At 50.4% G+C, this 11,977-nt stretch overlaps 1 non-coding gene across 1 annotated transcript; it reads right to left on the bottom strand.

Annotated features, from left to right (window-relative positions):
- Window positions 1–11,492: 11,492 nt before the first annotated feature.
- Window positions 11,493–11,584, bottom strand: Trnay-gua (transfer RNA tyrosine (anticodon GUA)). The gene is given in 2 exon segments: window positions 11,493–11,528; window positions 11,548–11,584. It is a non-coding gene; the product is annotated as a tRNA-Tyr (tRNA).
- Window positions 11,585–11,977: the final 393 nt, after the last annotated feature.

Here is an 11,977-nt window from a genome sequence, read left to right on the forward strand (position 1 = left end):
GACATGCACAGACTTTTCTAGGCAACCACTGAGTATTAAGATAGCGGAACATTGAATTTACTAAGGCTGTACGTCTGTAAGCTCTTGAAGTGAAAACAAGAGGAGTTACAGACAAAAACCCTTGCGCGAAGTCTGCCTAAAGCATGACACGGTGCTTGTAAAATCTGGAGGAATATTCAAGAACCGTGCCAGTGACGTACGTACATGTTAGTATCCATAATGAGATATTTTGTGTCGTGTAATTCATGAGCAGGAAGAACCAGTATTGCAGACATTGGGCAAAAGCTTTTTTAGACATTGTGCTAAAGGCAGTAAAACAAACCTTAAACAACCAAAATTTCATCTACAATATCTTGAAGCAGAAAAATGCTTTGTCAGCATTTGAGAAGGCGATTGGTCTAAGCCCTCGCGTTGGCTTAGTGGCTAGGGCGTTGCGCTGCAAAGCACGAGGTTGCAAGTTTGATTCCCCGCCGAGGCGGCCGCGTTTCAATGGGGGCGAAATGCGAAAACGCTCATGAACTTCACTTGGGTGTACGGTAAAGAAGTTCAAGTGATCAAATTAAATTCGGGGTAGAAATATACTGAATCAGGGCACGAGACCGGGCTTGTTGATATTCCATCTTGGAAACAGTGCGAAGCCAGGCAAATGATGAAAAAAAAAAAAAACGGGGACGTAGACAAGCGCTCATTTCCAACTCTTTCAAGTCCAACCACTGACTACAGGAATTGGAAAGGCTCATGTATACATCGCCCTTTTATCGTCCTTTGTCTTGTGTCGCGCCATTTCACGAAAATTCCTAATAAATGATGTCGTGGTTTTGGCAGGTAAGAACACAGAACAGCACTTTTAAAAGCATAGGTGTCAAACTCACTGACTCAACCCGTGAGTCTGACTCTGACTCAAGGGTGAGCGAGAGTAATTTTGGTGAATCTGAGTTCGAGTGAATTTGGCTGAGTAGGTTAGCCGGACTGATAAAATTCTAAACAAAAATGTTTTGTGAGTTAATGTCAATGAAATCTGTTTATTGTATCGACCTGTGCTTAGACGCGAGGTTTTACAAAAGTACACGGCAGATTATGAACCTGCTGCCAACATATATTCGGCAGTACAGCTGAAGTCATTGAAAACGCTATGAAAAATGAACATAAGGTACCACCGGGAAGCGAGGTTTTACTTATTTCGTAAACGTGAAAATTATGAAATGCACAGAATAAGGCGCCAGCCTGATCAAGAAAATTCTCCCTTTCTCTTCATATCTTAAGGACTCCAACCACTTATTAGATATCACTGACCTCAACGTACCTCTTGATTCATTACTTGTAACACTAGACGTGGCCTCGCTTTATGCTAACATCCCGCATAATGACGGCATTCAAGCCGTATTACAGGCTTATGACAATACGGTCTCAGAAAAAGCTGTGGACAGCACTTCGCTAGCCGTATTACTATAATTCATCCTGACGCTAAACAACTTCGAGATTGATGGTGCCCACTACGTGCAGATAAGTGGGACCTCAATGGGCACGAAAATAGGACCTAACTACGTTAGCATACTTATAGGCCAATTAGAAGAGAAATTTCCTCGCATACGTGGATCAAAATCATTATAGTACAAACGTTTCATTGGCGACGTATTCCTAATCAGGCGCAACTTCTGTTCTTAATTGCAGACTTCAACAACGCTCAGCCATGCATCACTGTCTCTAATCATAGTCAAGTACATTAGTCAGTTTCCTAGGGGTCACAGTAACGCTATGCGCTAATAAAATGACGACTAAGCTCCTTATAAAACCAATGGATAGTCATCAGTACCTCCATTTCCAAAGCTGCCATCCAAAACATTTCAAGCCTGGTACCCCTTAAGCACAAGCACTCCGCGGTATGGAAGGCACTACTACTGCTGCTCACTATACGCTACAGAAAGTGCCAAAAGTCTTCCATGGTTCTATCCTTGAGGGCGCCGAAGACTGATTGGCTCAGTTCCAACGCGTCGCTGATTTCAATGGGTGGACAGATGCGAACAAGGTGAACAATGTGTACTTTATTTAGCCTGGAGGATGGCGCTCGTACCTGCTACGAGAACCGCGAACCCTTCTTGGAGAGTCCGTCGAGCCGTCGTGGAGCGAGTTTTGCCGTCATCTGCGTGCAAGTTACGCCAATGCTGATCGCTGTGAACGCGCCGAGCGAGCCATTCAGTCGCGCACCCAAATGGCGAATGAAAGCTTAATGATGTACGTTAAGGACATGACGCGCCTCTTTCGTCGAGCTGACCCGGACATGGCAGAAGATAGGAGGCTCCGCGACTTAATGCGAAGGTTTAAGGAGCAGCTTTTCGCTGGCTTCGTTCGGAGTCCCCCGACGACTGTGGCTGAGTTCTTAATGGAAGCCACGACAATGGAAAAAGTGCTTCAGTAGCAGTCAGCAGTGCACGACAGGAAAATCAGTGTCGCTTCATCGATGGGTAAGATCGGGGCTGTCGGAGCTAGCATCAACATCGACTCCTTCTGCGACCTCATCCGATCAGTGGTGCGCGACGAGCTGCAAAGAATTCACAGCCCGCCTCAACCTACTGCGGCCTATATCCAGCCTTATCAGAAACGAGGTACAGCATGGCCTGCAAGTCCCACTTGCCAGTGAGGTCACACCGCCTGTGCCGACGGAGCTTCGGCGCGCATCATGCGCGGAAGCTGCGAGCCGGTATATTCCTGCTTCTCCGCGCTTCGTGCGCCCCACGCCTCACGATACACTTCCATCTGTGCAACCAATCCAGCACTTGGAGAACCGCCAACCGCTTCAAAGAAAATCGGAAGTCTGGCGCACACCGGACATGGCGACCGCTGTGCTATCACTGTGGCGAAGCCGGAATGTATACCGTGAATGCCCGTATCGCCTTGGACTTCGGGGTTTTGCCGTCGACTCGCCAAGGCCAAGATTCGGCGAAAGACCAAGAGCCATTGAAGAATGCCTGTCTCAACAGCGTATGCCACTGCCCTTGCGACGGCAGTCACGGTCACCGTCGCCGAGACGATTTTCTCCAAATTCCCGAAGTTCCCCAGTGGCGGCGCAGGGGCGTTCGCCAAGCCCTAGAAGGGAAAACTAAAGACAGCGACCTTCGGGGGCGAGGCCTCTGATAATCGACGCGAGCAAGGCCTCCCAACGACGCGACCAGGTACCAGCAGTGATTCGGTGACAACTGAACTCGAAAGCCGACTGTCTTTAATATACCTGTGGGGATCGACGGTCACCATGAAGTCAGTGCGTTATTGGACACAGGGGCTGATTACTCGATCGCGAGCCGAAAACTAGCGATACACCTGAAGAAAATAGCTACGCCTTGGTACGGAACACAAATTCGTACTGCCGGCGGACATGCCGGCGGACTCCACTTGGTATGTGTACAATCAGAGTTAGCATTCGTGGACGTACGTTTCACTCCAGTTGCCTTGTACTTCGCGAATGTTCCCGAGACGTCATCCCGGGAATCGACTTTCTACGGGAATATGGCGTTATTATCGTCCTGCGGGAGCACACCGTGACATTCTCGGCAGAGAGAGCAGCAGACAAAACCGACGACAGCCATCTCAGCACGTTTCGCGCTTATGCCGACAACGTCACGTTACCGCCGCGTTCGAGTGTCCTCGTTGATTTCGTGTGCGACAAGTTACGTGATGGTGAGGCAGGTGCTGAAGGCAACTTGTCGCTCTTGCTCACACTAGGTATCTGCGCCGCTCACAGCCTCGTCACGCTTCGTGGCGGACGTTCTACGCTGCTTGTGACGAATTTAAGTAATGAGTACTGTCACCTTTTTCGTCGCACTGCCATCGCTCTCGCCTACCCAATAACGGACATTGCTGAATGTTTTACGTCTGCATCACTGGACAATGATCTCCAATCGACACTGGGGGCCGCAACTGCATCACTCGACAAAGTAGACATTAATTCGACCCTACCGGAGGAACAACGAATAGCGCTGCATGAATTGCTGCTTCAATTCCAAGAATATTTTGCCTCGTCCTCTAAGGTGCGTCAGACGCCCATCACGAAACACGGAATCATAACGTATACTGACGTCTCGCCCATAAAACAACAGCCTTACCGATTTTCGGCCAAAGAACGTGACACGATACATACGCAAGTCGAAGAGATGCTTCAGGACGATGTTATACAGCCTTCCAAAAGTCCCTGGTCCTCGCCGGTCGTCCTGGAAAAGAAGAAGGACGGAACACTACGTTTCTGCGTTGACTACAGGCAGCTAAACAGCGTGACTAAAAAAGACGTCTATCCACTGCCCCGCACTCGACTGATTCACTCGACAGACTGCGACCCGCCAAGTATTTTTCATCTATAGATTTGAAAAGCGGATACTGGCAGATTGAAGCTGACGAACGAGATGGCGAGAAAACTGCCTTTGTTACACCGGCTGGCCTGTATGAATTCAAAGTGCTCCCATTCGGCTTATGTTCTGCACCTGCGACATTGCAAAGAATGATGGACACTGTTCTCACCGGTCTGAAGTGGCATACTTGGCTCGTTTATCTTGATGACGTCGTAGTATTTTCGGCGACCTTTGAGGGACACCTGAATCGTCTGAAGACTGTGCTGGACGCGCTGCGCGCTGCTAACCGCACACTGAAGCCAGAGAAATGCCACTTCGGTTATAAAGAACTTAAGTTTCTCGGCCATGTTGTGAGCGCGGATGGCGTTCGGCCTGACCCTGACAAGACCACCGCCGTAGCCTCGTTTCCTGTTCCCTGTGACAAGAAAGCAGTCCTGTTGCTTTCTGGAGCTCTGCGTATACTATCGCCGCTTCATCGCCAATTTTTCTAGGATTGCCGAACCTCTGACTCGCCTGACACGAGAAGATATACCATTTGTCTGGAATGAAGAGCAGGACGCGGCTTTCACCGAGCTGCGGGAGCGTTTGCAGATACCACCAGTTCAGTAGCTGCACCCAGGATCTCTGCCAGGGGGAGGGGGGGGGGGTTGAAAGTTTTCCAATACCATCTAAGCAACACTAATTTCAATTTCTTCATGGGAAATTGGCAAAAATGCGCTTTTTGCGAGTGTGCCGACGATTGCGCGTCTTCCATCTTAGTTGCAGAACTCAAATGCGCAAGGAAAGAAAAGGGGTTAAACAAAACGGGGGGTTTAGTCGGCCTCAGGGGGGGGGGGGGTTACAAACCCCTGAAACCCCCCCGTCGGTGCGCCACTGCTCCAGTTCTTGCTCACTTTGACGAGGGCGCTGATACTAAAGTCCATACCGACGCCAACAACGTGGGTCTTGGCGCCATCCTGGTCCAACACCAAGAGGGCACAGAGCGCGTGATAGCTTACGCCAGTCGTACTCTTTCACGCGCAGAAGGAGACTACTCCACCTAAGAGAAAGAGTGCCTTGCAGTGGTATGGGCGACCGTGAAGTTTAGGCCTTACCTCTACGGTCGCCCCTTCAAAGTAGTGACCAACCATCATTAATTGTGCTAGTTGACCAATATACGAGACCCCGCTGGGCGACTCGCACGATGGAGCCTTCGTCTGCAAGAATTCGATCTGACCGTCGTATACAGATCAGGCCGCAAGCACGAAGATGCCGATTCGTTGTCACGTGCACCCACTGGCGCTTGTGATCCCGACGCTCCGGATGACTGCGGATTTCTTGGGGCCCTCACCGCAACGGACTTGGTCACACGAAGACAGCGCGAGGATGCCCCCGAAATTCGCGCAATCATCGAAAATCTCGAAGGACGCAACTCTCTCATACCTCGACGCCTTTCTCGCAGTCTCTCGTCCTTCTGCGTTCGAAGTGGTGTCTTGTATAAGAAAAAGTCGAACAGAAACGGCAAACCCTACCTTCTCGTCATACCTGCTGACATGCGCGACGACATTCTTCTTGCCTGCCATGACGAGCCCCCATCTGGTCACTTAGCTCCTCAAGATCTCTCGCCAGAGTTCCCCAGGCGTACTACTGGCCCAAACTTTCTACATCTGTAAAGCGCTACGTCAAGAGTTGTCGTGAATGTCAACACCGCAAATCCACGCCACTGAAGCCCGCGGGGCTACTGCAACCGATAGCACCACCCAGGGCACCATTCGATCAAATAGGAATCGGTTTACTCAGGCCTTTTATTGCGATAGCAATTATATGGACACTCCAAAGCAGATTTCTGCCGTTGGCGTCGCCGTCGCCGTCGCCGTAGCCGTCGCCGTCGCCGTCGCCGTCGCCGTAGCCGTCGCCGTCGCCGTCGCCGTGAGGTTCCGTATGACGTCAATGGAGATGAAATCGTCGCCGCGCGCCGCCGAACGCTGTATGTGCGATTGAAAGGGCGCGAGGGACGCGCGCTTTCACGGGGAATGAACGCACGGCGGAGAACAAGCGCGCGTTCTGTGCCATGCTCCCTTAAAGGCTGTAAAAGTAGGCGTCTCTTTCCTCCTTTACAATCACCATATATGTAGAGCAAACGCGCCTTCTTCTGACGCACGAAAGGGCGTGGGGGGGAGGGGGAGGTAAGGGAGGGGACGTTTAGCTGCGGCACCAAGTGCCTATTTACATCTGAGGCTCCGGCAACAGTCACCAACGCCGCACGCATTTTGTGCGAACGCGGGCAAAACGCCGACGGCGTCGACAACAGTTCTGCGTGTTGCCGGTGCTGCTGCATGTCCAAGTTTATACAGCTGATAAAGCTACTATCATTTTTCATTATCATCCGCCGGGAACAAGTGGATCGTAGTAGCCACATACTGCTTAACCAGATATGCCGAGACAAGGGCTCTACAACGCGCTACGATTGTCGATATTGCCAAGTTTTTTATAGAGCAGATCGTTCTTCGACATGGAGCCCCGTCGTACGTGATCACTGACAGAGGCACAGCTTTCACGGCCCAGCTGATTGACGACGTATTCAAGCTAAGCTACACGAGTAATCGCAAGACCACTGCAAATCATCCGCAGACAAACGGGTTGACGGAACGATTGAACAAAACCATCGCCGACATGTTATTCATGTACGCAGATGTACAACACAAGTCGTGGGATCAGGTTCTACCATATGTAACATTTGCGTACAACACTGCCATCTTGGAGAAAACGCGATTCACGCCGTTTCGTCTAGTCTATGGACGTGAGGTTCAGACCATGCTGGATGCGATGCTTCCACACGATTACGACGCGTTGCTCACTTCTGACGCTGAGAAATTTACGCAGTACGCCGAAGAAGCTCGCCAATTGGCACGCCGACACATCCTGCAACAGCAGAGTGTAGATGCGCGCCGCTACAATCTTCGCCATCGCCAAGTGGAATACCACCCGGGCGATAAAGTTTGGGTGTGGAAGCCGGTGCGCCACTAGGGGTTGTCAGAGAAACTGCTGAGTCGCTACTTTGGAGCCTACAAAGTGCTGCGTCGCGTTAGTGACGTGAACTACGACGTTCTCCCGGATAGTACCATACCACTCAGAAATTGTGCACGTTGTACGATGGAAGCCTTATTACACGCGATAGTGCCACAACGTCTCGACTTTATGTCTTACTTTCTTTTTTAGGGGCGAAGCTCCTTAGGGTGTGGGTCTGTCCCTCCTCTGTAGTATGTAGTAGTAGTAGTAGTAGTAGTAGTAGTAGTAGTAGTAGTAGTAGTCGTCGTCGTAGTAGGTAGCCACGTCTAGTTTTATTAAAAAAATCACAGCATATCCACGGGGTGAATGATGATGAGTGGGCGAAGCTCCGGAGGGAATCATCGGATCTACCGCTTAAGGGGACGCTAGCACAAACGCGTTAGAAACGTGCAGTACTCTCTAGTAAGGGGGAGCGGCCACAGCGTCTTACGCAGCCATTTACACATGCCGGAACGTGCACCGCGTTTGCCGACGCCATCACATGACTGCTGAGAGAGTATACCCCCCGTATTCACAAACGCTCCTCGACTTGAACTTGACTTGCCACCGCTTTGGGCAGCGCGTTCGAAACGCGTTGAAGGTAAGGCGGAGAGGCCACAGCGTCTTACACCAGCTTCTTACACGGGCCGTAACGCGCTAGCACAAACGCGTTAGAAACGCGCTAGAAACGCGGCCTTTCGTTAATGTTGGGTATTTATTGCCATCGTGGTGCGTGTGTCCATGTCCGCTTCGTGGCGTAGTGGGCTAACGCCGCGCGCTCGGAAGCGAGGGGTCCCTGGTTCGATTCCGCGCTACCGACACAACTTCGGAATTTTATTGCGATAGCAATTATATGGACACTCAAAAGCAGATTTCTGCCGTCGGCGTCGCCGTCGCCGTCGGCGTCGCCGTCGCCGTCGCCGTCGCCGTGAGGTTCCGTATGACGTCAATGGAGATGAAATCGTGGCCGCGCGCCGCCGAACGCTGTATGTGCGAGTGAAAGGGCGCGAGGGACGCGCTCTTTCACGGGGAGTGAACGCACGGCGGAGAACAAACGCGCGTTCTGCGCCGTGCTTCCTTAAGGGCTGCAGAAGTAGGCGTCTCTTTCCTCCTTTACAATCACCATATATGTAGAGCAAACGCGCCTTCTTCCGATGCGCGAGAGGCCGTGGGGGAGGGGGGGAAGGGGGAGGGAAGGGAGGCGACGTTTAGCTGCGGCACCAAGTGCCTATTTATATCAGAGGCTCCGGCAACAGTCACCAACGCCGCACGCATTTTGAGCGAACTTTTTCTCATTTTTCTCAGACTGGTTACACACTACTGGTTACACACTACTACTACGACGACGGGGACGGAACGGGTGCCGGTTTAAGGAGCTTCGCCCCTAAAAAAAGTTGGCGCAGTTTCACCTGAAAGGCGAAGCATCAATTGCGATAGCAAATTTGTAGAGAGCTATACGGTGTAATGATAGTAGCTTTATCAGCGGTATAAACTTGGACATGCAGCAGCACCGGCAACACGCCGAACTGTTGTCGACGCTTTCGGCGTTTTGCCCGCGTTCGCACAAAATGCGTGCGGCGTTGGTGATTGTAAAGGAGGAAAGAGACGCCTACTTCTGCAGCCCTTAAGGGAGCACAGCGCAGAACGCGCGTTTGTTCTCCGCCGTGGGTTCACTCCCCGTGAAAGCGCGCGTCCCTCGCGCCCTTTCACTCGCACATGAAGCGTTCGGCGGCGCGCGGCGACGATTTCATCTCCATTGACGTCATACGGAACATCACGACGACGGCGACGCCGACGGCAGAAATCTGCTTTGGAGTGTCCATATAATTGCTAAAGCAATAAAAATCCGAAAGTTGTGTCCGTAGCGCGGAATCAAACCAGGGACCCCTCGCTTCCGAACGCGCGGCGCTAGCCACTACACCACGAAGCGCACATGGACACACGCACCACGATGACAATAAATAACCAACATTAACGAAAGACTGCGCGTTTTTAACGCGTTTGTGCTAGCGCATTACGGCCCGTGTAAGAAGCTGGTGTAAGACGCTGTGGCCTCTCCGCCTTACCCCCGTATTCATAAACTCTCCTCGACTTGAACTTGACTTGCCACCGCCTTGGGCAGCGCGTTCGAAACGAGTTGAAGGCGGTGGCAAGTCAAGTTCAAGTCGAGGAGCGTTTATGAATACGGGGGTTATACTCTCTCAGCAGTCATGTGATGGCGTCGGCAAACGCGGTGCACGTTCCGGCATGTGTAAACGGCTGCGTAAGACGCTGTGGCCTCTCCCCTTACTAGAGAGTACTGCACGTTTCTAACGCGTTTGTGCTAGCGTCCCCTTAAGCGGGAGATGGTGCAATTATAATGAAGGGCGCTGTTATAAAATAGGAATGACGTCACATATGACGCGTGTCATTGGTGCAAGTCAATCGTCCGATTTAGTGCGGCGACGTACGCTAGGGGAGCGTTGTAATAAAACCCGCTCGCTGTTGGCGCGCTTTCACTTTCGCTCGTAGTCACCGGATGGAGGCAGAGAAGGCTGCGGAGCGGCGAGCACGCAAGGCGGCGGCAGCGCTCGCTCGCAGACGGAATCCCGAGGTGCGAGCCCGTGATGCAGAAGCGCGTCGTGAAGCTGCGCGACGCCGCCGCCAAGATCCTGCCGTACGAGAGCGGGCGGGCCGAAGCGGCACGGCAGCGGCGCGAGGATGCTGCCGTACGAGAGCGGGCATACTCGTACGGCAAGAGGAGCGCGAGAACAAATTAAAGTTGATTTTGTATATATACACACAGTGTTTCTCACGTCTTTACATGATGATCGACTGGGCGAATTACACGGAAGATTCACGGTTTACCGATGATTCTCTCCGGAGCTTCGCCCACTCATCATCATTCACCCCGTGGATATGCTGTGATTTTTTTTATGTTCATCATCCCCACGTGTGCTTACTTCCTGTTCGTTCCCTCTTTTTTTTTCTCTCTCTACCTACGTCGACTAGCACAAGCATTGGGACAATTCCGGTTTTTTTCAGAGGGGGAAAATGCCACCAGCTCACCAGGCGCGGTGAGCGCGGGCCAGTATTCAGGCAAGGAGAGAAGAAGTTGTTTTTGGGTCAGCCATCTTCTTGGCTATAGTGCTCGTCTCTGCCGGTGCAGTACTTTTTGTTATAAAGGCCTTCAGTAGCACGTGACAATATGTTCTGCGGATTCCAATTTTGTTTATAACTGCAGCAAACTTCGAGATGCGCTAACTAAACAAAAATATTCACCTAAAATTGTTGACGATGGTATTAAACGTGCTCATTGAATGGACCCGCAACAAACTGGTTAATCCAGACAAGCACGCTCTGCGACCATCACGTGCTAACATAGTTCTAAAACATTAAATATCCTTACCAAATATTAACACCCCCCTTCAGAAGCATCACAATTTACTCTTGCAGAGCAATCGCTTCAATGTCATTTTTTTCGAACTACCAAGTGCCATGTACCATAGATGCCCCAACCTATTCCCTTCTGAGATCAAGGAACTTGGCCGATTTACCAACATCATCTAAGATATCGCCCTCAGTTATAACGTTGGCGGTCATCCATGCCCCAAGCCCCGTTGCAAGGTATGCATCCACATGACCATTACAACTGCACTAAAGAGCACAGCGTAAAATTTTACTTTCAAGAAAAACAGGTGACTTATTTCAAGATGTGGATGAGATAAAGATAAAAACGACGGAAACACTAAGGGGCATTAGTTTGGAAGGCTTTCAGAACAGCTTTGAACAATAAGCTAAAGCAATGAGACAAGTCTATTGCATTTCCGACAGAGCTGTTTGAGGGTGATGCATTTTCGGGAATATTCGAAAAAAATACGCGAATTATAAAAAAATAATTCTGGATAGTTTTGGTTTTCTGCAACGGAAAAATGAAAAGGTGGGGCTAAAAAAATGGTATAATATCAGCCCCATCCCTTGAGGCTGAATTCTTTTGTGGTCGTATAATGTGCCGGCATATTCTGAAGAGCAGAGCTGATCTGCATGTTTTACGAGTAGTATTGCACGCAACGACCAACACTAAGTTAATTTTTCAGGCATAGTAGAAGCAAGTAAGAATAACGAAATAATAAAAAAAAAAGATAATAGTCCGTCGAGCCGGATTTGAACCAGCGACCTATGGATGTCCGTGTCGGGCCAACCTCTACAGTCCACCGCTCTACCAACTGAGCTATCGACGGAACAAGAAATACATGTATATATATTAAACAGCATGTACTCGCTACGGCCTCGGAGTGACCCAGTTACCTCAACGAAGGCGTGGCTAGGGGACGGCGCGAAACTAGTTCAGCGGACAGGCGTAATTTTTTTGCGATCTCAACGGTGGTTGAATATCGGCTGGCCCTTATAACGGGGGCCTAAAATGATTAAATTAATTTTACCGAATAAGAGTACTACCTTGAGCGAGTTAGGTCATTGTGTGGAGTTAGAAGAAAAATAAAAGGAAAATAGTCAAGAAGTATAACAGAACAACTGGGCGCTTGTGCCTGTCTTCTCCGAGTCTGTTTTGCACATTTTTTACTTTATTGCGCATTCTATTGTGTATGCATTATTAATAACGCCGGGCGTATTCT

The sequence above is a fragment of the Dermacentor silvarum genome, chromosome 8 (assembly GCF_013339745.2).
Source record: "Dermacentor silvarum isolate Dsil-2018 chromosome 8, BIME_Dsil_1.4, whole genome shotgun sequence".
In the NCBI taxonomy this organism is placed as follows: domain Eukaryota; kingdom Metazoa; phylum Arthropoda; class Arachnida; order Ixodida; family Ixodidae; genus Dermacentor; species Dermacentor silvarum.